Source organism: Leptonychotes weddellii, chromosome 6, assembly GCF_054177405.1.
Source record: "Leptonychotes weddellii isolate Sample4059 chromosome 6, ASM5417740v2, whole genome shotgun sequence".
Taxonomy (NCBI): domain Eukaryota; kingdom Metazoa; phylum Chordata; class Mammalia; order Carnivora; family Phocidae; genus Leptonychotes; species Leptonychotes weddellii.
Window position 1 is genome coordinate 132,150,205 of NC_138374.1, and position 19,437 is coordinate 132,169,641.

Below are 19,437 nucleotides of genomic sequence, written 5' to 3' on the forward strand. Positions count from 1 at the left end.
TACTGTTTATGGTTCCAGTAGCAACAATGAGAGAGGGTGAGACAGAGCACTGAGTCACCTTGCCCCACATCGACAACTCACTGTGTAACCAGACTGTTCATCTTTCTTTGACTGTGAGCTCTTTAAAGACAAGGACCTCACCTTAGTGGTTTTATATGACCATGATCTGTATAGTGCTTGGGACATACATACTACATTTTCAACAGATATTTGTTGAGTAGAAATGGATTTCTCTTTGGTATGCCCAAAATGTCTAGGGTACACAGCAGGCACTCAGTGAAAGCTTGTTGGATGGATTCATAAGGATGAGGAGAAGTAATGTTGCGGGACTGTGTAGAGGAAAATATTATTTCTCATCAAAATCAACTCAGCAAGGCCATCTCTTAGGGCTAGATGGGTACTAAGGGAAATAACACTGATGTTAGACCAAGTCCTTAGAAATGAGTAGGCCTCAGCTGATGATCCAAATTGGTTTGGGTACCATCTGGTGCTATGACTGAAGCATTTTTCATGCTCACTAATAAAGAACTCAGGCTGGCTTTAGGGAGGACGGGGTCGGACCAGTAACTTCCCCGGGGCTGAGCACCAAACCAGCTGGCAGGGGCTGCAGAGGGAGCTGACCTGGGTTGCTGTTTCCTTCTCCCACCCCACAAGGAAACAAGCGCAGACTCCAGGGAAGAGCTGGAGAGCCCACGCTTTGTGAGGAGCCCACCAGGGAGTACCTGACCATGAGGCTGGAGCGATGAAAGCCTCCTTTCTCTGCACTTGGCTCTCGAAAGAAGCCCTGTGGCTTGAATCCACCAGCTCTGCGCAATCTCCAACAGCAGAGCAGCTCCGGGACCTGCAGACGGGCAAGGGGACAAACGAAGGAGAAATGCTGCCAGCAGCGGGAACAAAAGCTCGCTCGCATTGCTGGGGTTACAGGGGAGGTAGCCTAGGAGTCTTGCTTTCATGAAGAAAAAAAAGGAGCATTTGGAGTCTGGGATGGAGGGGACAGAAAAGAATTTTTATTCTTCATGAGGAACTCAGGGAACCTGGATTGTGGCACCAAGAGTGCGTTGACAGAGCCCATGAATTTCAAAAAACAAGATGGTCAACGTGCACATTCCCTGTTCTTCGAGCGATCATGTGCCCTCTTTACAATCAGACCCCCAAGGAAATTCTCAGAGAAGGGCTTTTCGAGGGTGTTTTTAGTCCCTCTTATTCCTTTCTGGTTTATTTCCCCTCTTTTCTTTCCCTTGGCTGTCTGTCTGGAATGGGCGAAGGCAGGGCAGTGCCGTGTGATAAAGAGCTTGGTGAAGAATAGATCTGAAAATTATTCTCCAACTTTACTTGGTACTTCAAACTATATTTAGAGACGTGGCCTTAACTAGTAATACCTAATCATAACTAACATTTATTTTTTTTATCACTTACCACCTATGTTAATTCAATTCATTAGACAATCTATTCCTCGGGCGGAGTGGGGAGACCATAATAATCATTGACACTTTAAAGATGAGGCAGTCGTAAAACATGAAGGTCAAGGGACTGTCACAACTCTCAGTCTCTCAGAGAATAAAGCATGAGGTCGGGACTCAGTCAGTAGGTCTGGCTCCAGAGCTGGCCTACGACACTGCGCCAGGGGTCCTCCAAGAAGGGACATCACCACTGGCCTGTCACCATGGCGACTCCCTGCCAGGCAACCCTCTAACAACTGCCCGCCTTCTTCTGGCTTTGGTTTTGTCTCTGGACACCACCTCTTGATCTTTCGCTTCTGTTTCATGCATGGAAGACAGTTCTCAGGCAAATGTCACTGAGGCTCCAGGGACACAGCCCCCGACAGCCTGGGTTCTGATGCCCAAGTTCCTGTGCTCTGGGAGGGGAGATGATGCTTTCAGTTCTTCTCTGTGTTCTTTCAACTACGCCATTCGCCTCTCCTTCAGCCCTCTGTCCTCTTCTCTTCCTGATAATGCTCGGCACCTACTTTCTGCACTGTATTTAGACACTTCATCCTGCTGATTTCAGTGCCTTAAACATAACATAATCTCAGCATCACCAGCGAACCCAAAAGCAGAGACTGTGCATAAAATTCATCTGTATTTCCCCTCAGAGTGAAGCAGAGCTGTTGAATGAATCAATAAATGAACAAACTACCTTTTCTTTTCCTTTCCTTTTATTCTTCCGACCCCCCACAAGTCAAAATTAAACTTTAGGGGGCTAAGAAGTTCTGGGATTGGTGGTGGCAAGTACACTATGAAAACATCAGAAACCAAGTGATGGGGGCCCAGTGCTGACTCCACTCCTAATTTCCTGCTGAGACGTCTCCCCATACCTCCTAGTCTGAGAACACTGACCTCAAATGCCCACTTAGGGTGGATGGGCTGCTCCAGATTTTCAGAAGTGAAAATATACATTTAGTGGGGAGGGAAAAGGAGAACCCTTTGAAACAACACCTCTGTACCAATATGCCTACTTAGATACTCATGAGAACCAAAGCAAGTGGAAAGAGAGACGCTTATCTGCTAAACTGAGTTCTTTAAAGACCGCAGGTTGTCTTTCTTCAGGTGTCCAGCATACGAGCTAACATTAGAGGATGCCACAGCTTGCCTCCAGCTCAGCTATGCTGTTTGAACTCCAAGAACCAGGAGATAGACCTGTCATTCTCCCCCTCTCTTCCAATCAGCCCCTTACTTGATCCATATTCAGCCTTTCTTTGTACTGTGCACCATTTCCCCAGCGAAGTGTGGTACAAAGAACATGGGTTCTGGAGTCAAACAGTCTTTGATCCAAAGCCCATTTCTATCATTTATTAACTATGGGATCTTGGGCACATTGTTTAATTTTGCTGATTTGTCTTGACGATGAAGTGAGGGACCATGGAGAATTACTTAGTAGAGCTTCCGGCTTATGTAATTTTGAGCAGCATTGACCGTGTTCACCTTTCTTCTAGCTCCTTCCATTTTCTTCCTCATGTTTTTACCTTTTTAGACCTTCTGTTTGTTAGTCCTTGCAATTTCTCCTTAACTACTTACCGCTATTCTTCACAACTTTTTTTTTTCTAAATTCCAGTTCCAAGTTGAAAAAGAAAAAAAAAAAAAGAGAGAGAGAAGTTATAACAGTATTCAACCTGGAAATGATAAATGGAAAAGCACTGCCAATGAGCCATGGCCTGAGAAGGAATAACATGTCACTGAGATTCTGCAAAGTCTGGAGGCACCAGCTGGGAGTGACACCTGTGAAGAAACAAGCCAGTGTCTCCTTCATTCAGAAGATACTTTAGCCTCAGGGATCAGAGCAGCCCTGAGCCTTTTGCAGGGATGGGCCTTGATGCAGTGTCATGTATAGGAGAAGGGGAAATAACCTCCTGAGATATGAGTTAAGAGAGAGGAGTTGGAGGCTGTAATTAAATGTGTGTCTCTCTAAGCCTTTGTTTCTTTGGACAATGTTCAGGCTCCTGTAAGATCCCACTTGGTACCTGAAACTTGGTTGGCCTCTCGGTGGGTGTTGAGCCAAAAGACACAACCAAGCCAAAGAATGGGAAAAGGAAGGGGTTTTACTTTCAACAAGTAAGGAGAACACTGGGGATCTTTCCCAAAGCAGTGTCTCCCTGAACTACAGAATTGGGCAAGTTTTAAGCTAAGGGTGCATACATATTCATGAAGGGGCTTGAGCAATGGGGAATACAGCATAGAATTGGGGGAAAAGTCATCTTAAAGTGACAGAGTCCGGGTCGAAGTCATAAGGGCCAGCAAGGGTCGGCATCTCCAATCCTGCAAATTGAGTGCACAGAGGGGACTAGATCCTGCAAAGATATCTCAAGAAGGAGCATCAGGTCAATCTTTATGTTGACTCAGCACTGGGAGTATGATGATGGATTTATTGTCACTGATATATGTAGGCTTCCTCCTGGTCTGATAATGACTGTTGGTTCTTACATTCTTTCACAAGATGGCCGGGGGCCTAAAATGACTTTTCTTGTGTCAAGAAAGCTATGTTTTGGGCACCTGCGTGGCTCAGTTGGTTAGTATCTGCCTTTAGCTCAGGTCATGATCCCAGGGTCCTGGGATCAAGTCCCACATTGGGCTACCTGCTCAGTACGGAATCTGCTTCTCCCTCTACCCTTCCCCCCTTCTTGTGATCTTGCTCTCTCTCTCAAATAAATATTAAAAATAAAATTTAAAAAAAGAAAGCTATGTTTTGTCTTTCTTTTTCTGAAGACCACTCATTCTGCTTACAATGTGAAGGTTCATGGCTAATTTCATAGCCTCTGCCCTCTGGAATATTATAACCATGAATATTCTTCAGGAAGGCCTCCTGAGAACATATATATGCTACCAGAAACTACATGTTTACTTTTGCTGCATTGTAGTAACAGGAAAAAGAATGACAAGAAGACAAGATGGTTATTAAGCAAAGAAGCTAGTATGAATTATACTCAGGCCTGGCTTCAGGAAGCACTCTGTTCAATTGTCCACGTTTCTATGTTTTCAGCATGAGGAATAGAAAATGCACCCATAACATACAAGGTAGAAGATCTGTGCTCACAGAAGACTAGCTCATAAGGGAGTTTCCAAAGAAGAGAAGCTCAGTCATATCTGAGTGGAGAAAAGAGCCAGCAGGGAAAGCTTTATGGAGAAGTTTTTGAGTTAGGCCTTAAGGGATGACCAGGATTTGCCAGGTACACATAGAAAGTAGAGCAATCCAGGTATGAGTGCCCCAGAAGCCAAGCACAGGAGGGCATGTATAGGATATATTTTTAAAAGAGTGAACAGTTCAACTTGGAAAGAGTGTGGAGAATATTTAAGGAAATAATGACTATAAGAATGGAAAAAGCCAGAGTAAGCAGCAGGGGATGATGTATTTCAGTTTAAGGAATTTCAACAACGAGAAGTCAGAGAGCTGCCAATGTGCCAAAGACAAGCTTGTTTGTGTCTGCCTTCTCACGGGAACTGGTCTTTACATCCAATTACTACTGGCCTTATATGGACATTGAGCATTCTGCCTCTCCCCAGTGAGCTCTTTCACTTCTCCCTTCCACTTATCGGTGACTGGGTGACCCACTGAGAGCATAGTTGCAAGGGAATTCAGAGATCATCTGGCTCATGCTCCCATTTTATGGATAAGAAAATGGAGTCTCAGAGAGTTCTCAAGGCCAGTCAGTCCAAGGAGGTCACATATCTCAACCCACCCTCAGAGATTTTTCCACCTCAAGAGGCTGCTTCCTGTGGTGAAATGACTCCCTCCTTTTCTCTCTCTGCACTCCAGGGCTAGTTTCCTCATTAGCATTGCTAATGTACTTTGGAAACATGCCTGTTCTGCAGCAGAGTAATGGCTTTGCTAAGCAGCAGCTTCCTTTAAACCACTTTCCTCTTAAAGAGCAAAGAAGACTGCTTGGCTCTCCTCCAAAAAGTCTTGGAATATTTAACCCAGTGGGCTACCCAGAGAAAATGTGAAGTCAGCACAATATGGCTTCAAATGTGAATACAGCACAAAAAGCAGGGAAGAGTGGAGAAGGAGGGACTTCCTAATAAAGCACTGATAATTGGGTGGAACTATCCTCTGTAGAAGTCTTTGGAAATAGACTAGGTGATGTCAACCTATGCTTCCTTGAGGTCGGTCAGAGGTTAACTGACTGAAGCGCGAGAAAATGGAAGTCATGGCTTTGGTGACTTCGAGTCCCCAGATATGTTTGTGTGATAGTAGATCTTGTATTGTGATTAATCCAAGTCTTAAAAGTAAAATGTATGAGTATCTCAAAATGATTAAGCTCATATGTAAAACTGTATTTCATAGTAACTAAATAGCATATTGTAGGAAATGTGTGTATTCATTTTCAGTTGCTTTGTAACAAATTACCACAAACTTCGTGGCCTCTAACAACACACATTTATTATCTTACGGTTCCCATGGGTCAGACCTGGGTCTGGTAGAGTTGGGTTCTCTGCTCAGTGTTTCACAGGCTGAAATCAAGGTGACAACAGTGACATTCTTATCCAGAGCTCAGGATTCTGTTCCAAGCACACTGAGATAGTTAGCAGAATTCAGTTACTTACAGTTGTAGGACGGAGGTCCCTGCTTGCCTGATGGCTGTCAGCTGGGGACCTCTCTCTGCTCATAGACACTGCCCTGTGGCCCCCTCCATCGTCTGTTTACAATGAGGCTCTGCCAATATCTTCTGAGGGCTCACCATTGTAGGTAGTCTTCCATTTGATTAACTCAAAGTCAACTAATTAGAGACTTTTAATGATATCCATACAATTCCTATTGCTATGTAATATCGCATAATTATGGAAGCGTTATGCCATCATAAATACAGACCCCATCGACACTCACAGGGAGGGGATTATAGAGAAAGCATGTACACAGGGTGGGGGGTGTGGATCAGGAATCTTGGGGGTCATCTTATAATTCTGGCTAACTGAATGTGTATTTATCCTCTCTTCCCTTCCAGTCTGTGAGCTTCTTCAAGACAAGGATCAGAATTTAAATTGTTGGTTGAATTAAAGAAAGAAATAATTAATTGAAATTACTTTTCCCAATCTTTTAAATGTCTTTAGTTTATATCTGGTTATGTTGAGACTTTGTCACCAATTATAATTAAGCATAGATTTCCATAAATAACTGGCAGTTTGTAACAAAGATTTGTCAATATAACTGGCACTTTTAGTGATCCAAATTTCATAAAATCTGTATAATGACTAATTCCTTCTCAGAGTTAGCCTATTCATCAACAAGTATTTATTGAAAACCAATTGTGTATGTACTGAGCAACATGCTGAACTATATGGGAGACAAAACAGAAGAGCCAGACATCTTCTTTTTTCTCAAAGAGCTTACAGCATAGTAGGGAAGACAGCTCAAATAATATTAAACAACTCAAAACAGCACAGTTTATGTGACTAAACTGAGTGGTACTATATACACTGCAAAAAGTTACAGAAGAGGGTGATCAAGTGGCCTGATGCAAGACGAGAAGTTTCTAAATTATATCAGTTCTCAAAAGCCAGGCAGAGAGATTAGATTTGATGGGTTAGACAAGCCAGCTGTTGAAGGTTTTGAACGAGGATAGAAAGCAAGGAAAGCTGTACAGAAGGAACGGGAGTATGAAAAGTGTTCGCAAAGTGGACTGAGGGGGGACAGCCTGTAGTTGTGGAGATCACCTTGAAATCTAACAGTAATCTGGAGGTGAAGTGGTTCGAGCCTGGACAATGTGGCAGAGCTGGGAGTAGATGCATCGCGTAATGAGATATACTCGAAATGAGAATATAGCGGAATTTGGTTTGACCTGATGTGGTAGATAAAACAGAGACTGCTGGCTGCACCTCAAATCCCATTTCCTTTTTTCTTCCTTGGCAAATCACTGGACTACATTTCCCAGCTTTCCTGGCAGGGGTGTGTGGCCATGACTCTAAGCCCTAGCCAATTGGGAGGGCAGAGATTAACAGTACTGTCCTGTCCTCCATGCCCTTCTCCCTGGCTGGGTTGGAGTCAAAGCTGGGGTGCCCACATGACACTGTGAAGGATGACCCTGCATACCTGTTCTCCCACCATGCGCTGTTATGTAAAGAGAAAACGTCAACAGAGTTTGAATCCCTTTACATTTTTTGTCTATTTATTTTAGAAATCAGACTAACCATCGTCTTAGGAATAGTGGCACCCCCAGCAGAAGTAGTGAGTTGAGCAGGGGATGCTCATTTGGGGGCTTTAGAAAATACCAAAAGAGAGTAGAAATTCTATTAGGCAGCCAGTGGTACAGCAGGATCAAGGCTTAAGAGCAAGGACTTCATAGGAAATAGATTTGTCACTTGAAAGTAAAGTTTTTGGCACCACAGAAGAATTCTCAGATGACAAGAGTGGGGATTGAGGACTGGGTCTTAAATATATGTTCATAGGTAAGCAGTGGAAGGACGAGGAAGACCCAGTGGAGAACTGGAAGAGGAGCTTTAGGGATACAGGAAAATAATAGATTTTCCAACAGCTCAAGTTTGAAATCTGATTTTGACCTAAGTGTGTTCCTGATGCGCCTCTGACCAAGAGCCATGCAAGCCCAGATAGCATCAGCATCTTAGACCTAGGACCATGTTGCAGTGGTATCAGCCATCACAGCTCGTTGCCTGACTCCTTCATATCCATCGAATGCCCCTTTTCTCTCAAATGAAGATGTGGAAAACAATGAACTGGCCAGAAAGCAGGCAGCATTAGGGAGGAAGAAAAAGCAGAAAATCTGATTTATGAAAACATTATTATACCTGCCTTCGCTTGACTAAAAATTGCTTTATGCACATTTGGACCTTTCATCCATTTTACTTTGTCATCACTACATCTTAACTTTTAAAGCAAAATATGAATTAACTGTTGTCTATGTGAGATCAAACCATCTCTGGTCTTTTCCCATTAAATTCTTCAAATTATCTGGCTTTTGTTGGTGTTATGTGGGCACAACTTCAGAGGCAGCCGCACAAAGCAAAAGAAATATCTAAAGTCTAATTTTGCACTTGAGGTTTGTTTGATAGTAATCATTCTATGGACGTAGTAGTACATTTTGATTTGTTCACAGTTTAAAAGTAAACCCTAAAAATGGGGATGGTTTGGTTCTGAGCTAAGGAAACAAATACAAGTTATTTTGTTGTTAATAATAATAATTACATTTGAGGATAGGTCCTTACTTAAAGGGAAAAGAAGTTTAAAGCAACAAAACTGTCTTTACATTAAATGTCAGTTGCACAGAAATTTCAAAAAGGATAATTTTGGGTGGAGGGTAAAAAATACGATCATTTCTATATTTAACTGGCAGGAAGATATTTTGTTAATAATTCTCACAAGTGGCTTATGGAGTAAAGCCTCGGGCAGAGAGGGAAAACATGCCCACAGTCAGGTAGCTCACAAAAGAATTTGAACACGATTTGCAGACACTCAACAAATACACCTTGTCCATTTGATCCTCTTGCCCATTCCCCATGGAGACGCCATGTTCCAGGCATGGAGGGCAGTACCACATTTAACTCAACTGTGTGGGGACTGAAACTGCAGAAGGATGTGATTTACTTAAGGCCACATCTACATGATACCAAAGCCATGCATCACTGCAATCAATCCAGTCAAAACAATCAGTCAAGTTAGAAAAAATAAAAAAGTCAGATTTATTATTTAATGATGCTGACAAATGTAGTGAATTATCTGAGCTACTCAATCTCCTTTGGTGATTTTTCCCACTGTAGAAAGACAGAGGTCCTTGATACAAGATGACTTCACTTGTTCTCTTTATTGTGCAAAGCACCACTGTTCTCTCCTCTCCTTTTTTATACAGGGCCACTTTTCCCAACGTTCAAGTAGACAAAATAACAGTAATGGAAATGACTCAGTGATCTTTTTAATTTCTCAGGCTCTTTCCACCTCCATAGACCGAATTTAATGCAAATCAAACTTGGGTGGATTATACATTACCTACTGAAAAATAGTTTCAATTAGAAATTTAATTACACTGTCTTGAGGAAATGGAAACGACATTTTCTTTGAATTTTATACATTATGGAAACCTCCAAAGTGCTATAAATCTGCTAATTGATTTCTGTACCTGTAATGTTTGATTAGGTGTATTTTATTGTCTTCTTGGTTTTAATTAACCCTGGGCTTGTCAAAATGCTTCCAGCGACAAAGGATATATGATGAAGTGTGATAAACTCTATTAACAGAGGCTGACTTTTGTCAGTAATTGCTCTCATGCACAAGAGTTATTAGAAATTAGCACACAGAAAAAAAAGAAACTGTACTTTTGGTAACAACTTTTATTGGCAGCCATAAATCTGGGGATTGCCCCCTATGTGCTGGTGATAAGCAAATGTGAGTGACCATAGGGTCCTATAGAAGATCAATCACTCACTAGATGTCATATAAATATTAAGAGTGACAAAATAAAAAGAATTATGAAGTCTGAGTGATAAGAGCCAAAATTATACCAACATCCCTAACTGTTCAGATTAAGGAACTGGATCCAGAAGGTGGACATGAATGTTAAGTCCAAGCTATTACCACAGCCACGGACCCAAAGCAGACATTCACTAGGTTCCTGTGCAACTGATGTCAGAATAAATTAATCAATCAGCCAATGAATTTTCCCAGACGACTAGGATTGCTTTTCATCTCCAAATCATTTTAACCATAACTTCCTAGCAAGGTGGCCAATACAGATCTCTCTGTTGAAAAGAAGAAGAGGAGCTTTTATGTTCCACTAGTTACTGTGTCAGAAACAGAAAAGAGGGGAATAAGCTGATTCATTTGTCCAAATACTACAATAACTTTTGTTTTCTTTACAGTCTGACATGGCAGACCCATACCAGCAAGGCTCTTTGGTTTTAATGTCTAAGATACCAAGAGAGGCACTCTTTCATAACAATATCTTCTGAAAATTTGTTTTACACTGATACCGTGTTAGAACCCTGAACACCTGGGTGTGTGATATAATTTAATGTAACCAGATGACTTTGCCCAATCAGATTAGACAATTACCCATGATACCTGGATCTTGGAAGCAATCTCTGGGTTGGTGATCACTGTAGTGGGTATCCTGGTGTTGGTGATATTCTGGAGGTGGCTGAGCATAGCAGTATGGCATCCAGATTACTCTCTTTACTAAATCAAAATTTGCTCTAGGTGACATATGCAGTAAGACATCAAAATTCAACTAATGGAAATATTACTATAAAGTCCATCAACATTATTGCTATCGCTATTCATTTTTTCAGAAGTATGTCTGTTGAGTGTGTTCACCATGGCAGGGGCGCTACATTAGACAACTGAGGAGACACAAAGATGGATTAAAATATGAATTACACTCAAGAACATTATGGATTTTTCTTTTACTAGGAGGGATAAAACAGACTAGGCAGGAAATAAGTGAATTAATATATGTGAAGTTTTTAGAATAGTGCCTGACCGATTAAAATTCAGTAAGTGCTAAGTAAGTTTCAAGTATTAGGTATTATTAGGAAGTGATACATATACGTGACTTAAATGAGAGATCATTTCCATATGAAGATATAAGGAAAATTTTGTGGGGAAAATGGCATTGCAGTAAGGCTTTGAAGTATGTTTTCAGCTTTAATAAATAGAAATGGTCAAAAAGTATAATTCAGGGAGAAATGCAAAACCTTCTCTTTGGCACGGGCAGAAAAGAGTAAATTTTCTGGGTGTCTGTAAGAAAATGGAGGGGAGGAGCTCATATTGCAAAGAGGAGAAAGCCTATTAAGCCAGGCTGAAGGGTCTAAAACTTCTCAGGAGAAGTGACACATCTGGTAAGTTGCTGACTATTTGTGATGCATCACAGTGTGCTCTGCATCCCAAATTCAGGGTGGCTCTACCCCATGAACCCTCCTAGACAGAGCTTGGTCTTCCTGTAGAATGAACCCACAAGAGAAAGAGGAGAGCAAATATGGGAAAGTGGTGTTGGGAGGACCAACTGATCTCCCCAGGTCCTGAGAATCTGCAGAAGTATCTGGCATCTAAGTTTAAAGAACTGAGATATGGGCAGGCGATGACCTGCTGGCCACTGTGCCACTGGCCCATGCCTATCGACATCACTATTTCAGCTTCATCACGGACACTGACTCCGACCCCGTGTAGAGCGCATGGCAGCTGAGCCTGAGCCCAAAGAGCTAATGGAGCAATGTCCTGAGGAAGGAATAAAACAAATAGCCAAAAAGAGGAATAACAAGGCAAGTGCAAAGCACAAAGTTCCTACTGGTGAAGAAGCCTTGGAGAAGATGGCAATGTGAACAAAATAATGATGATGATGATATTATAAGTACTTAAGGATAGTGAATTAAAGCACAGACACTTTCTAGAACTTGAAATACAGGTTTCGAATTTTGAAATTCAGTAGATGCAACCCAAGAATTCTATATCCAGCCAAGGAAGAACTCATCTATCTATTAAGAGAACGAGGGGCAACTGGGTGGCTGGGTCGGTTAAGCAGCTGCCTTCAACCCAGGTCATGATCCCAGAGGCCTGGCACTGAGCCCCGTGTCAGGCTCCCTGCTCAGCTGGGAGTCTGCTTCTCCCTCTCCCTCTGCCCATATCCCCACCCCTGCCCATGCTCTCTCTCTCTCACTCCCACTCTCTCAATGTATAGATAAATAAAATCTTTTTTAAAAAAAGTTAAGAGAAGGATATACAACAAGTTAGAAAATACACCATTCACATACTCTGAGAAAAATATTAATGGAAAGGGCTTTAAATAGCAAACGAATCCCAAGGAAGAATTTAAGTTAGGGGAAGATACCCTTGAGATTTCCTTTGAGAGGAAAAAGAAGCAAGGGATAAACCTGGCAATATGTATAATTGAGTCCAAAAGAATAATGGCAGAACGACTGATCAGAAGCAGCGTCACTGTGAGACTAGAATTCCTAGAATAAAAAGCACATCTTGCAAAGAAAAACCTAAATATAGTTTGAAATTAAAGGTAGAACACGACTTCAGCAATACCTGGGGGTTGTAAATCTTGGGGATGGGTGAATGAATTATGAAGATATCACCTACTCGGGAAAGAGAGGAAAAGAAAAAACAGTTTAAAGATCTCATTTTTCTGGGGTGGGGGAATCAGCAGATGGACAGCGACTTGGAAGGAAGAAATAGTTGGCATTTTGTTTTCAAAGAATAGTGAAGAAATACACTCAACAAATAAGTGTAGGCACTTATTAAATATTTGTTGAAGCAATAAATTGTAGGTGTTGAAAAAGAGAAAAAGCACCATGAGTTGAACAGAAAACGATTTTAGAACTTCCAAACAAGAGGAAAAAGTGAATAAATAGTAACTTCATTCAATTAGCACAAAAAATGAAATGCTAAATTAAATATAAAGTAGAATGGAAAGATTAAAACCAAGTATACATATTGTTTTCGTTGAATGTGAATATGCTGAGTTCTCTTATTAAATTACAGGGACTAAGACTTTCTTGGTGAAAAAACAAAGCTCAAATTAAAAAAGCAAACAAACAAAGCTCAGCTATATATTGTTTACAACCTTGTTACTCAAAGTGAGGGGAACAAGCAGCATCAGCATCACCTGGAGCCTGTTAGAAATGCAGATTCCTAGGTTCCACCCAAGACCCACCGAACAAGAACTGTAGCTTAATAAGATCCTCATGTCTTTCATCTGCACATTAAAGTTTGAGGAACATCCTTTTACAAGACACATATTTAAAACAAATTTAGAAAAGAACACTGAAAACACAGAGGTAGGCAAAGAAGTACCAGACAAATGCAAACAAATAAAAAAATAATGTCAGTATTAATATCAAACAAGGTGATGTTTAAAGTTAATTAACAAATGATCAAAGAGGAAAATTGTATGTCAACTGTTTTAAAGCCCAATTATTAAGTTATTGATGTAATACTATTATTAAAATTATTTTTATTTGACCTCAGGCTCCCAAAAGTGGATTATTTATAATTCCTAGTTCTCATCATTGGTCCATTCATAGCCTACTTTTATTTAATTAGTTGGATATTTCATTCATTATTTTTAATTATATTACAAACCCCTGAGAATTCCTACACACAATTACTGGTAAGAAAGCAACAATCACCTACATCTAACCATAAGTCCCTCCTCTAGCCCACCTCCTGTTTTCACCCACCTGACATAAATATCACTCTGAGTCCTGAACTTATCACACATTTGCTTCCCTTTTTACATACTCTCCTCCTATTTATATTTTCCTAAATCACATGCACACACACTCATCCTTAGTTTTATACAAATGAATTCCATGTATGAAATTTTTGAGGAATTTACTTTGTCACTGCTATCTTATTGCTAAGATTCACCCCTTTTGCTGTGTGTCCTTACAGTTTTCATTGTCATAGAATATTCTACCCAAACATATTTCATCCTTCCATTCTCCCGTTGGTGATTTTGGGGATTTTAGAAGTTTTGATTTTATCAGCCAGTGCTGCTGTGAACATTTTGTACATATGTCCTGTTAGAGCAATGGCAAGAGTGTCTATTGCCTACATATACATGGTACGTGACTATTTAACTTTCGAAGATGATACCAAACTGGTTTTCAAAGTACAGAGCACCATATGAGAGGTCCTGCCCATATCCTCTCCCACACTTGACGTTGTAGACTTTTAAATGTTGTCTGTACAACAGGTATAAAATGGTAAGTCATTGTGATCTTGATTTGCATGTGTGATGGTAAACATTTCTCCAGGTTTGTATTGGCTCTATGAGCCCCTCTTGGGTGAAAGCCTGTTCATGACCTTTACCTATTTTTCTATTGGTTGTTTGTACAAAAAGCACATAATCAAATAGATCTGGTGGACAAAAGTATATAAGGCCATGGGAACAGCATGATACAATAAAAAGTTAAGTCTCACCCATACACAACTCGTGTGTGTGTGTGTGTGTGGAGAGAGCGAGAAAGAAATTTACATCTTTAAAAAAAGGAAAATGTAAATTTATTTCATATTTCCACGGAATATTTACAAAAATCTACCATGTAACTGTCATAAAACAATTTTAACAATTCTCATAAGAGAAATTTTTATAATTTATTTCAATAAAATTAGCATAGAGATTTTAACTCTTAAGAAATTAAGAAAAGTAGTCCTACAAAGCCACTGATCCAAAAGGTGGTCAAAATTGAAATTCTGAGTAAAAAACTAGAGTATGATTCATATTATAACCCATAATAGCTAAAAGGAAACTTCTAGTAAATGTTATTTAAATATTTATTTTAAATTTAATAAAAATAAAAACTTTTATTTTTAAATAAGAAATAATAGTGATGGGGCGCCTGGGTGGCTCAGTCATTAAGTGTCTGCCTTCAGCTCAGGTCATGATCCCAGGTCCGCCGAGCAGGGAGCCCACTTCTCTCTCTCCCACTCCCCCTGCTTGTGTTCCTTCTTTCACTGTGTCTCTCTCTCTCTGTCAAATAAATAAATAAAAATCTTAAAAAAAAAAAAAAAGAAAGAATAGTGACAAAGGAGCTTAGGATTCAACTTAAGAACTTTAAAAAAGGAAAAAAAGGTTGGTGCCTGGGTGGCAGTTAAGCATTCAACTCTTGGTTTCAGCTCAGGTCGTGATCTCAGGGCCATGAGATTGAGCCCCGCATCGGGATCCATGCTCAGTGGCAGAATTTGCTTGAGATTCTCCTCTCCCTCTGTCCCCCACTCTGCCTCTCTCTCTAAAATAAATAAATAAATCTTTTTAAAAAAGGAACAAACGGATTCAAAAGAAAGTAGGAGATAATTAATACAGATAAATGCCACAATTAAATTAAAACCAAAAAGTTAGAGGGGATTCATAACTCCAAAATCTGTTTGAAAGAACTATTTTTAAAAACTCAGCTTCCTGAAATCCTATTTAATGGGAAAAGAAGGAGAAAGTAAAAATATGAAAATCAGAAAATGAAAAAAAGACAAGAGATTTTGAAAATTAGGAAAGAACACAATCTGTGCCCTGTGGAGCCTTATTTGAAAACCTAGAGAAAACACATAATTTACTAATAAACTGTAAATGAATAAAAAAAGACCTGTGAAGAAATAATTTGAATAGTACCAGATGTCACAGAAGAATTTGGAAAATGATTAAATTCTATCCTTTATATTCAGTATTGTTTAAGGTATTTTAAACAACAAAAAAATTGGGAAGCTCTGTAATTTATTTTAAGGAGAGAGTATAACTTTAATACTAAAATCTGAAAAAATATTACAGAAATTAAGACCTGCATACATTGTTGTAACTTTTGGAATTTTGTGAAGAAATAACCCCATGAGCTTCTAGTCAGGAAAAAAACAAACAACAAAAAACTATAACAACAACCAAAAAACATAAATACATAAAGCCAACAAACTGTTGACTACAGAGCGTGGGTGGGGGAAAGAACTTGGCATATTCGCAGAACAAATCAAGTCTGACAGAACAAATAAACCTATCTGGTTGGTAGGAACCAGATTGTAGGAGTTCACAGGCTTTGCTAAGGGTCTGGGATTTGGTCTAAAAGCAATGGGAAACCATTGGAGAGTATTAAGCAGGACTCCTCAGAGCCCTTAAAATACTAATACAAATTGTAATTCTCTAAGAAGATGCATTTCTTCAATTTATTTGATTACAAAAACTACTTTTTGTACAGTATCTCAATAGGGCTATTATTCTATAGAACATATTTTGGGAAATGCTACAATAGGGGAAAAAGTTATTAAGGAAAACATCTAAGTAGAAAAATAAGAAGGAAGCATATAAAAATAAAATAAGACTTTATAGATCAGTTGGGTCCATAAATATATATGGATTAAGTTTTATCATTAAAGGAAAAATTCATATATTGGTTCCAACCCCCAAATCCAGTGTTGTTCTGTCTATAAAGATTAATCTAATACAGCTCCCAGAGGATACAGCCTCTCCACTCCTAATTATTTACCCCAAAGGAATGAGAACATATGTCCACACAACCACTTGTACATGAAAGTTCATAGCAACTTTATCTGTAATAGCAAAAACTGGAAATAACCCAGATGTCCATTAGGAGGTGAATCAATAAGCAAACTGTGATGTATCCATACAATAGAATATCACATAGCAATAAATAGGAATTAACTACTGACATATACAGAAACTTGGATGAATCTCAAAAATCAGTATGCTGAATGAAAGAAGCTAAACACAAAACAGTATATACTGCATGATTTCATTAATAGAAAATTCTAGAAGATGCAAAATAATTTACAGTGTCAAACTAGAGATCAGTGATTGCCTGGGGCTAGAGCAGAAGAGATGGAGGGCAAAGAGGCACAAGGAAGCTCTAGGGAAGGATAAAATGTCCCGTATCATGACTGGGATTGTGGTTTCTTGAGTACACACATTTGCCAAAATTCATCTGTGTGCTTTAAGTGGGAACAGTTTATTTTATGTAAAGTTTATCTCATTAAAACTATTAAAAATTGAAGAGGAAAAAAAAGATAACTCTAAAGCAGGGAGCGTAACTGTTTGGTTGCCACTGTGAACCTGGTACTTCATATATGCCCAGCACATGGTAGATGCTCAGTAAATAAGGAAACAATTGGTTAACACATATAGTGCATTTGTTTTAATGGATATATAGAAATTTATATCTTACAGAAGGAGAACACATATTTGTGCAGTTGGCCACAAAGAAAGTAGACTCCAAGACTCTCTTAAGAACAATGCCATGAAACTAGGAAATAACAAAAAGACACAGGCAAAGCTGTAACAATTTGAAAAAAGTTTGAACACTTATTTCAAAGAGGAAATAAATGAGAAAAAAGAAGGGGAACGAAAAGATACAAATTCAGAAGCAAGAAAGGTTTACAATTACAGTTAAAACTAAAATATTTTTAAAAATATATAAATGATGTAATCTAACAATTTGAAAAACGTACCTGAAATGGACATATTTCCAGAAAAAACTAAATTATCAAAACAGTCCAGATGAGATAGGAATTTGAATAGACCAGTATTAGGAGAGGATATTGTGTACACTGTCAAAGATTAGAAAAGGTACAAGCAAGCACAAAATAGAACTTATAGCCCAATATACTTACAAATTTAGATACAAAAATTCCACCTAAAACATTAACAAAGAGTCATATAATGCATTAAAAATTATTCATGATCAAGTGGAGTTTGTTCCAAGGTTAAGTGGGAGGAAAAGCAGCAATAAATGATATTAGTTGTGTTATTTTTGTTAAGTGCATTAAAAAAAAGCTATTGTTCAGTGGCTTTTCACCTTAAATATGTTCATGTTATTTAAAAGAGAAAAAACATTGAACAATGATTGTAACAAAAAATATCTAATTCATAACAAAAATTCTAATTAAAATAGGATAGGATGAAAATTTATAAAAACAGTAAGAAGCATGAAACAGAAGTTCATAACAAATGTAAAATTATATGATGAGCCAGTGGATGTATTTCTCTAAAGCCAGAAATGAAAGAAATGCCTGCAGCCATCACCAGCTAAACAGTATTCTGGAATTAATAGCTAATGAAATAAAATAAAAAAGATATATATTTTTTCAAGAGATTCAACTGAAATAAAATAACTATTAGAACTACTGAAGAATTCAGCAAGTGGCTGGATACAAGATTAACATTAAACGACTTTCTCTGATACTAACAAATCAGCTGGAAACTATAATTGAAAAAGATATCCTGTGCTTACACATCAGCAGAAAAAGTATAAAGTATCCAGAAATAAATACGTAAGGAAATGTGTAGGATTAATGAAGAACAGAAGATTGTATCATATTTTTGTAATTCTGACATTTATGCTTAGTTCTTTTGGTACTTACTTTTATCCAAGGTACAAGGAAGGAATTTAGCTTCTATAGGTAAGTAGCCTCTGATATCTACACTGTCCATTTCCCATCATTTTGAAACATCACAGTGATCATCTAATACATTCATATATATTTGACCCTTTTTTCTAGGCTACTTATGCTATGCCACCAAGTTGATCTATTTACATATTTTTGAAACCTGATAATATAAATACTTTGAAGAGAAAATAATATTTGCTAGAGGATTCCAATCTACTGGTTAATAACCCCTCTTGTAAAACATAAATGAAAAATTATTGGATTGTCATTAAACAGACTTCAGAATTCTGGAGCCAGTGGTTTTCCATTTGAGAAATCCTGTGTGCATTATTCTAAGAAAGTGGATTCTTTCACTGTCAGCATGCCCCCCCCACTTCATCTTTGAAACCGTTATTAAATATAATGAGAAGTTGATCTTAACAGAAAGTTCCCACCTTCTCTGTTCAGTGACCTAGTTTGGAGCCCAGCAAGTTGTTGCTCAGCTTTTAAAAAAAACTGGTGGTTCTCTCCGGGGGGGTTTAAAATACTGGCCAGGTGCTGCACATTCATACAAAGGCATGGCTCAGCATTTCCAGGCGATTCCAACCCTTCCCTAGGCTGAAGCTAGCAGTTCTGTCAGTCTGTCCCCAAGGTAGCTAGGGATCCCACCAGGAAAGAAAAGAGTCTTGCTTATTTAATTTTGATTTGCTTTAAAAAGCAAATACACACAAATTTTAGTACGTGCCTATGAGGACTCATTTGTTAACCTGGTAACTATTTCATTGTGTAAATATATGTGGGCATTATCCTTCCTGTTTCCAAGGAGATTTAACTGTACGCACAGACAAAAACACAGGCGGATCAGAAAGACTCCCTTTTATGAATCTGATCAGAACTTTTTCTGTTTTGACCAAGGATTTCCAAAACCTTCCACAGAAATAACGGGTATAATCTGGCCTTCTGAAAAGTTACAAAGGTCAAAATTGGACCAACTTAGGGCGAATTTAAAAGCAGGGGAATCACATACAATTTTTAAATGGGCATGGTAAAATGAATCACCAGTTTAATGTATCATTATGTTAGCTTGATGTTCTCTGAAACATAGCTTTGGACCTTATTTTCTAAGCGACCAAC